The following is a 9,199-nucleotide window of genomic DNA, read 5'->3' on the forward strand; positions in this document are numbered from 1 at the left end:
TGAAGGATCAGCCCATTGGATGTTTTAGTGTGCGCAAATATAAGATAACTTATACCTACCTTGATTTTTTTATACCTCTGTCACATTTCCACTTAGGGTCCTTCCTATGCTAAAGTGATTACCGAGTGTCCTTACTGAAAGAACATTAAGGCCCAGTGTTATACTAATTAATGCCTCTTGAACATAGTAAAAAGAAAGTTAAAGTTAATGTGGCAAGAGAGTGAGCTAAAGTAAATGATGCGTGTTGAAAATAATTTTTTCTATTAAAACTGTTTATCAATATTTTGTTACCAACTTCTAAAGTGAATGTTATAAAAACTGTGACTTATTGAGTTTTGCAGATTAAAGGATTACAGTGCAGTCTGTTGAAAATCATTCAAAGGTGAGCTATTGTCTTATAACCACATCAAGTTGAGTTCTACTGCATTAAAAGTTGAGGACTACTACTGTTAAAAGCTATATGTTCATGCTTGTTAAGGGCTTGTTTCTTTAGTGTATTAAAAGCGTGTTTAGTTTGCTCTGCTACAGTGGTCAAGATTAAGGCCCTCCTCCATTTAAAGTAGTTAAAATGCTCAAAATTACTTAATTACAGAAAGTTTCAATTACTCTTACTATTCAAGTCAAATTCTGTACAATATTGGCTCTCTCTCGTGTATTAAAAGTGCATATTAATGGTGTTTGTCTATTGTGCTCATGCTAGATAACGATTAATAGAAAGGCCACTATCTATGAAAATAGTAACTTCTTTATTCAAAAGACAGTGAGAAGTAATCTGTTAGTGAATTCCATTTAATTTGCATTCTAAGTAGAAAGGTGTTTAGTATTGAGAAGCTTAACCTATGCACAGTAACTAAGTTTGCTGTGAACCATATCCATATTTCATGTCAGATAGGAATTTGTTTGAAAAGTAATACTAAACCTATCTCCAGTTTACGATTCTACAGTGAATATTAATAGTAACGTTATTGAGACCATTCACTTTGACTAAGTCCTCAAGGTAATAGCGTGTTTTGTTATGTGTTATATATATGACGGTAGTATCTGTTCCCGAAAGAACAGTTACCGTGGATGACCATGCAGCTTTACTAGAAATGAAATTATATTTAAATGGACACCCTAGCTGCAAACAGGCGTTGATGTACTTCATTGGGGACATGTTGAAAATGTGTGCCCCGACCGGGACTCGGACCCGGGATCTCCTGCTTACATGGCAGACGCTCTATCCATCTGAGCCACCGCGGGCACAGAGTATAGTGCGTGTGCAGGGACTTATCCTTTGCACGCTCCCCGTGAGATCCACATTCCCAACATGTCCACACCACTACATTCGTAGTGCGCCTAATAGATGTTTGCCCATCATACTCATTACTCGTGGCAGATTAATCTACCAAGTCCCGTACGAGTTCGGGCATAGCGTGTGCGTTCGCACGAGAAGGTCAATGGCCGGAAGCCATATTTTTTTAACTATGTATGACGGTAGTATCTGTTCCCGAAAGAACAGTTACCGTGGATGACCATGCAGCTTTACTAGAAATGATAATTAAATGGACACCCTAGCTGCAAACAGGCGTTGATGTACTTCATTGGGGACATGAAAATGTGTGCCCCGACCGGGACTCGAACCCGGGATCTCCTGCTTACATGTAATGAGTATAATGGGCAAACATCTATTAGGCGCACTACGAATGTAGTGGTGTGGACATGTTGGGAATGTGGATCTCACGGGGAGCATGCAAAGGATAAGTCCCTGCTGACGCACTATCCTCTGTGCCCACGGTGGCTCAGATGGATAGAGCGTCTGCCATGTAAGCAGGAGATCCTGGGTTCGAGTCCCGGTCGGGGCACACATTTTCAACATGTCCCCAATGAAGTACATCAACGCCTGTTTGCAGCAAGGGTGTCCATTTAATTATCATTTCATTATTTGTTATAATTATGTAAATAGTTTGTTCTGATATGTTAGCTCCGACCTTAACGTGAACATACTGTATTCAGGTGCCAGAGTTCATTGCACTCGCCTGTGGCAAATTATAGCTTGTGTTTGTCCGTTAAAGTTACTCATACCTATTTTCTTGAACAAGAATGTCAATCATTCTCATGCCTAATTAGGCTGGCAGTTGGCAGTCTGCCTTCGGCAGTGACACAGTGCGGACCGTGTTGCCTGCCGGCCGCGCTGCGGTGCGCGCGCCTGTTTGTTTACGCCGGAGCAGCTTCGCGTGTGCGGTGTTGTGAGTCTAGAACGAGATGGCACACTCGTACAGAAAAACGACTTTGAAGTTCAGATTTGCGAACGACTATACACGACCAAAGGCACACGAGATTGAACGTTTCTTCAGAGAAGAGGTAAAAATCGATCCACAGGAAATCGTGGGAATCAATTTATCGCTCGTTTCAAGCGTCGTCTATGTCAAGCTTGTTGACGAGGCTGCTTGCGAAAGACTTCTACAACGATCACCGAACGGGTATCGTTTCTGTCATGCCGACGGGAATGTTGGTGCGGTTACAGTCGATCACGCGGGAATGGGGATCCGCACTATACGAGTCTTCGAACTTCCGTTTGAGGTCCCGTCTGAACTTGTTACCGACGCCTTTCGACCATACGGTACAGTTCTATCCCATGTGGCCGAAAAATGGACGAGTTTTACCACGTACCCCGTTTTAAATGGGGTGAGACAAATACGGATAGAACTGCGCAAGCACGTCCCCTCTTATTTGTACATAGGAGGTTGTCGAGCGATTATAATCTATGATGGGCAACCTCGCACTTGCTCGGGGTGCGGGAAAGAAGGTCACGTCCGCTCGGAATGCCTCCAGCTACGTTTAGTGCAAACTCCACGGGATGACGTTCAGGCGCCACAACCGACGACTGTCTTACCGTTGACCTTTGTGGAAGCCCTGAGAGGCGACGTGAGGGAGACTTCCGATGGGCACCAGCAGCTGCCCCCTATAGAGAACATGGACGCCAACGGGCTGGAACTCCGACCACCGGTTCCACCACAGCAGACACAGGACACCACAGAAGAGATGCAGCTGACGGCCGCTCCAGGCTCATCCGTGGTGGCTGCCAGTGCTTCCAACGAGAGCGTGATAGGCCAGGCCCAAGACGGAGGATACGCAACCCCAACAGCCGATGCGGAAGCAAGGCAACGGAAACAGCGTTCGCCGAAGAGAAGAAAGAAGCGTCGACTGACTTCTGCTGACGATAGCCATAGTCCCGAGGGGACAGTGGACGACAACGACAGTATCGACCTGAGACCAGTGGATTCAACAGATACCGAGATGACGATGCAGGAACTACACAGCGACGATAACTTGACCTCTCCTTCTGGTAACCGGAAGGCGGAAGTGGAGATGACAACTGTCCAACATCAGAGCGATGACAACGTTACCTCCCATCCTTCGACCAGTTCCGGAAATATGCTGGGGGTCTGGGCGCAAGAAATGGACCAACAGGAACAGGATGAAAATACGAACGCGACGATTGAGGACAGTCCTGGCCAAAGGCCGGGAGGGGTCGGGAAATGTTGACCAACTTAGTGTGTTGAGGAGCGCCGGGGGTGCAGATGGACGCTTAATGACACCGCCCTACAACTGATGAACACAAGCCAGGCGTACCGCATTGCCACGATAAACATTAATGGCATACGGACACCGCTTAAAATTCAAATGCTGAAAGATAAGTTACGCGCTGCGGACGTGGATATTGTACTCTTACAAGAAGTGCGTTTCACATCGCCGCCAGAGTTCTACGGTTACGAGGCACATTATTCAGTGCACGATGAAAGTGGATGCGGTGTGGCGATTCTCACCAGGGAAGGAATAGAAGTGGAGGACGTCAGGTCTCTCCCTTCGGCACGCGGCATAGCGATCACTGTCGACGGCGTTCGTTTCATCAATTTGTACGCACCATCTGGCTCCACAAAACGAAGAGAAAGGGCGACTTTTTACACCGAAGAGATAGCACCGTTGTTCGCTGGACGCTTTGATAACTATATAGTGGGCGGCGACTTTAATTGTGTCGTCGACAAAAAGGACCAAGTACCTCATTATGTGCCATGCATGGAACTGCGTGCGTTGATTACCGAAATGGCGCTTCTGGATACCTGGGAACTGCAGCATGGTGACAGACCGGGTTATACGTTTGTCACGGGACACTCGGCGAGTAGACTTGATAGAGTGTACGTGACACGCGCTCTACGGACGACGATACTGGATGCCGAAATCTGGCCAGCGGCTTTTACGGATCATATGGCGTACGTCTGTACGATTTCACTAACGCGTCAGAAGATATGGCGGAGTAAAGGTCACTGGAAAATGAATTGTGCACTTTTACGTGACACTGAATGTCACCGGTCGATAGAGGCGGCCTGGGAGACCTGCGTTCGCCGCCAACGAGCATACACCTCGGTTCTCCAGTGGTGGGTTAAATGCGCAAAACCAACGTTACGGCGAACGTTGATACGATACGGGCAGGACAAATCGCAGTGGAACCGCACAACGGCTGATTTTTATTTTACAGCCCTGAGGGAGCTGATGACCCAACAACCATCGCCGGAAAGGCACACGGCCATGCGCAGGATAAAAGCCAAGTTATTACAGCTGACGAGACTAAGAATGGAAGGTATAATGGTCCGGGCGAGACTGGCGGACACAGTTGCTGCCGAAACCCCCTCCATGCACCACGTGGTACGTGAACGCCAACGACGACGCAGGACTTTGATCAGGGAACTAATCTCTGAAACTGGCCAGCAAGTTGTGCACCAGCGTGATATTGCGCATGTGTTTACCGACTATTTCCGCCAGTTATATGGACCTGTACATGTGAACCACGAGACACTACATGATGTCATCTCGGAAATGCCCGATAGAGGACCACCACTGGATGCAGAGACTTTCATCACAGCGATAACAGAGGACGAGCTGACAGACGCAATTGCCAGGGGGGCTCCGAACAAGTCCCTAGGACAGGACGGCTTCCCAATTGAATTTTACCGCGCCTTTGCATACCTCATGGGACGGACCTGGATTCAGATGTACAACGAACTCCTGTTACCGCAGACTGAGATACCTGCCGAATTCACGGAGGGTATCATCATCCCAATACCCAAACCACGCGGTGGCAGAAATCCAGGAGATTATAGACCACTCACTCTCTTGAACTGCGACTATAAGATTTTCGCGCGCATCCTTGGGGCTCGCCTGCGGTCTTCACTTTCTGATAGACTCCTCATAGAACAAACTTGCCTCGGCGGTAAGAGCAACGTACATACGGCGCTCAGTGACTACCGAGATATCATCGCGTTAGCAGCGGCATGCCGAGTGCGTGGGGCACTCGTCGCTATTGACTTCGATCATGCATTCGACAGAGTGGATCATACCTTTTTGCATGCGGTGATGGGCAGATTGGGAATCCCACAGGCCTTCATCCTAGTGATCATGCGACTGTTACACGGCGTACGATCCAAGGTCTCGGTGAATGGGCGGGGCACTGACTACATCGTTATTTCAAGGTCAGTTCGTCAAGGTTGCCCCCTTTCGATATTTTTGTATGCAATGGCTTTGGAACCCTGTCTATATGGTCTCCGAAGACGGTTGGAGGGAGTGCCGTTGCCACAACTGACCTTTCATTGCCGCGCTTATGCTGACGATATGATGCTGGTGGCACGGACAGGCGAAGAAGTACGTACGGCGTTGGCATGGATACAGCGATATGGGATGGCGGCAGGAAGCGTGCTTAATCTACAAAAAACACGCTGCATGAATGTCGGTCGAGGATTACAACCGGGGGAGGAAGGCCCGCTCATCTTGGTTAAGACCATAAAATGCCTAGGTATTACGTTCCACACGGATGTGCAGCGGACAGCAGCGGATAACTACCGACGCATATTGAAGCTGATGCGGACAATGGTGCTGTTACAGAAATTAAGAGCGTTGGATATGATTCAGAGGGTGACCTATGTTAACGTATACCTAGCACCGAGACTCACTCACGTAGCGCATGTCCTGCCTTTAACGCGCACAATGGCATCACGGATACAAGCAACTTTCGGAACCTACGTGAGTGTGGGACACCTGTTTAAGATCCGATACACAACGCTTACGCTACCACCTGGAGAGGGTGGACTTGGTCTAGTGAACGTATATGAAAAGGCACGGGCGTTATTCGTCAGTACGATTTTCCGACAGTGGCGCGGTCAATTTCGCAATATCTCGGGTGCGTTGGCCGACGTACTAGCGCCCACTTCAATGCTGCCCCCAGTCGATGTGGGCCATATTTCACCGAAGCTGTCACATTTCAAGTCTTTTTTTTTTGGAGCTTAGCTATGTCAGAGATTTCTTCCCAACAACACGACTACCGACGACGCGAGACGTATACCAACTCTTACTGCGCCGGTGCCCCAGGAATACCCTGGAAAAGAAGTACCCAGACAAGAACTGGCGACAGATATGGCGCGTTATACGGAACGTTTACCTCCCAACGTCGGTACGCTCAACATGGTATGTGGTGATAAATAGGAAGTTCGCAACGAATCAACCGCGGCACGCGATTCATTTGGCAGACACTCCACTATGTTTAGGCTGCGCAACAGTGGACACTGATGAACATCGTTTAACATGTAGTGGGACGGCTCCAGTGTGGCACTTGGCACAACAGATATTGGCGTTCCTGTTACGCTCCGCCCCTCACACAATTTCATCAGACACGCTTTTTTTCCCCCAAGAATATTATTTCCCGGTCCAAAAAACCAATGCAGTGACATGGGTGCGGGGAATGGTGGTGGGCTACGTGTATAATGAATCGGAAAAGGACAAAATTGATTTTTGGCATTTTCTCCTGGATGGACACACGAAGCTGCAACAGCATAAGAAATATAGACAAGACTTCGCTAATTACTTGCGCCTTACATTTACCGACCCGCCGGCCAGATGGGGTGTGACGGGTGAGAGATGAGATAGACGAAGAAGCCGAGATAGACATCGATCACACTTACGGACCCTTAGTTCATTTCGAGAAGACGACCCAGTCTTACACCAACGTCTGGAGAACGAGTCGATAGATGGCTCTCTTGCTCTATCGAACGTCGGGTCGTGAGCAGGTGTCGCCCCCGACACGAATTTCATTTCATTGCTACAGGAGCATGTTTCTTTTGTATTTGTACTATCCGCAATGTCTTCATGTCTTTCATTTGGGAATTTTCAGTTTTATTCATTTCATTAATTAATTAATTTTCTAAGTAGCCACTATTTGTCAACATATGGACTTGTAGACACTATTTATGCGATAGTACAACAACATGTATGTCAGCAAAGGTGGTAAGCCTGACATAAATTTAATAAAAAAAAAAAAAAAAAAAAAAAGATGGATAGAGCGTCTGCCATGTAAGCAGGAGATCCTGGGTTCGAGTCCCGGTCGGGGCACACATTTTCAACATGTCCCCAATGAAGTACATCAACGCCTGTTTGCAGCAAGGGTGTCCATTTAATTATCATTTCATTATTTGTTATAATTATGTAAATAGTTTGTTCTGATATGTTAGCTCCAACCTTAACGTGAACATACTGTATTCAGGTGCCAGAGTTCATTGCACTCGCCTGTGGCAAATTATAGCTTGTGTTTGTCCGTTAAAGTTACTCATACCTATTTTCTTGAACAAGAATGTCAATCATTCTCATGCCTAATTAGGCTGGCGACCGATTTCTTTATTCTTTGAACAGTGAAGATAGGTAAAATACTGTTTGTTACTTTTTAAATATTTATGTAATTCTGACTTTCGCTTCCGCTAAGCCACCTCCGTTAGGTATATCACGGTCAGCACAACTAAATTCCTTTCATAGTGTAACACTGCTCTGCTTCTTCATACTGTAATTGCTTTCATAAAAATAATTTCATTATACGAACTTCATCCAGCTTAGAGGTTATGGTGTAGTAGTAGCAGACGGAAGTTTTATGCTTGGCTTTTCCGAGACAGCACTATTTGCTCTGTTGGGGCATAGTGCGTAATATACCAAATTTGGTATTTGATTGCACAAGCCACGTGATACCGGTTGCAGTGTTATAAGGATGTATACGTACGTGTCACCTGTCAGAGTCATATCTAGACATATCAGGGGTCCCATATAACACCAACCGCACGTGCTCCACACCATTACAAAGCCTCCACCAGCTTGAACAGTCCCCTGATGGCACGCAGGATCTATGGATTCATGTGGTTGTCTCCATGCCCTTACACGTCCATCCGCTGGATACAATTTGAAACGAGACTCTTATGACCAGACAACATGTTTCTAGTCATCAACAGTCCAATGTCGCTGTTGACGGGCCCAGGTGAGGCGTAAGGCTTTGTGTTATGGAGTCATCAAGGGCACACGAGTGGTATTTCGGCTTCGAAAGTGTATATCGATGATGTTTCGTAGAACGGTTCGCATGCTGACACTTGTTCATGGCCCAGCACTGAAATCTTAAGCAATTTGCGGAGGGGTTGCACTTCTGCCACACTGAACAATTCTCTTGGTCCCGTACTTACAGGATCTTTTTCCGGCGACTGCGTTGTCGGAGATTTGATGTTTTACTGGGTTCCTGATATTCACGATACACTCGTGAATTGATCGTACGGGAATTCCCCACTTTATTGCTACCTCGGTGACGCTGTCTTCCATAGCTCGTGCACCGACTATAACAATACGTTTAAACTCACTTAAATCCTGGCAAACTCTTACCGTAGCATCAATAAACGATCTAACAACTGCGTTGTCTTATATGGGCGGTGCCGACAGCAGCGCCGTATTCTGCCTGTTTTCATATCTCTGAATTTGAATACGCATGCCTATATCAGTTTCTTTGGTGCTTTAGTGTATACGTCTCACATAAATGAAAACAACAAATAAACAGATGTAAACTATTTTACAACAAAGGAATCCAAGCGTTAAGACTTCCAAAACGGAACGCAGCTTCAAAAATTTTAAAAACATATGTTTCGACAGAACATATAGAAACTGTGTGATTGTGAAACTTTTGCATTCATTTGTTGCAGCTTATGTGACAAACTACTAAGTTTTCAGCATTTGCTTGGAAGTGATTACATTCACATTCTTACAAACACCTATGTAGGGTAAGGAGGCATATCTAACTCACTTACCAATCCTGTCATATGACTCAAGTAATGTCACTCATGCTGTGTATGACACACCAGAAGTGTTT

The 9,199-nt window shown here is 46.4% G+C and overlaps 1 non-coding gene across 1 annotated transcript; it reads left to right on the forward strand.

Annotated features, from left to right (window-relative positions):
- The first annotated feature begins 1,769 nt into the window (after window positions 1-1,769).
- On the forward strand, window positions 1,770-1,844 carry Trnat-ugu (transfer RNA threonine (anticodon UGU)). Its single transcript has one exon. It is a non-coding gene; the product is annotated as a tRNA-Thr (tRNA).
- The last annotated feature ends 7,355 nt before the right edge of the window (window positions 1,845-9,199 follow it).

The sequence above is a fragment of the Schistocerca serialis genome, chromosome 7 (assembly GCF_023864345.2).
Source record: "Schistocerca serialis cubense isolate TAMUIC-IGC-003099 chromosome 7, iqSchSeri2.2, whole genome shotgun sequence".
NCBI lineage: Eukaryota > Metazoa > Arthropoda > Insecta > Orthoptera > Acrididae > Schistocerca > Schistocerca serialis.